The following is a 293-nucleotide window of genomic DNA, read 5'->3' as shown; positions in this document are numbered from 1 at the left end:
TCAGCGTTTTAGAAAACCTTATGACCTGTAGGAATAACAATCATTAAAAAAAAATACCAAAAGACGTGGGTTTGTGTAGAAAAGACTGGGCAGAGGCAGGGCAGCAGCTGTGAGGTGGTAAGAAGCTGCAGTGGCGGTACTTTGCCAGGCGCCCTGCGGGCAGGGCGAGCCGTGGCCACCTCCGACTGAAATCCATCCCGGGAGATGCCTTTGGGACGGGGCCCCGCAGCGGCTTCAGGAGCCGAGCCCAGGCGCTCCTGCTCTTGGGTTTTGTGAACGGGTTCGACAAACCC

This window comes from Larus michahellis, chromosome 1, assembly GCF_964199755.1.
Source record: "Larus michahellis chromosome 1, bLarMic1.1, whole genome shotgun sequence".
Lineage (NCBI taxonomy): Eukaryota > Metazoa > Chordata > Aves > Charadriiformes > Laridae > Larus > Larus michahellis.
Note: the sequence above shows the minus strand (reverse complement) of the source record.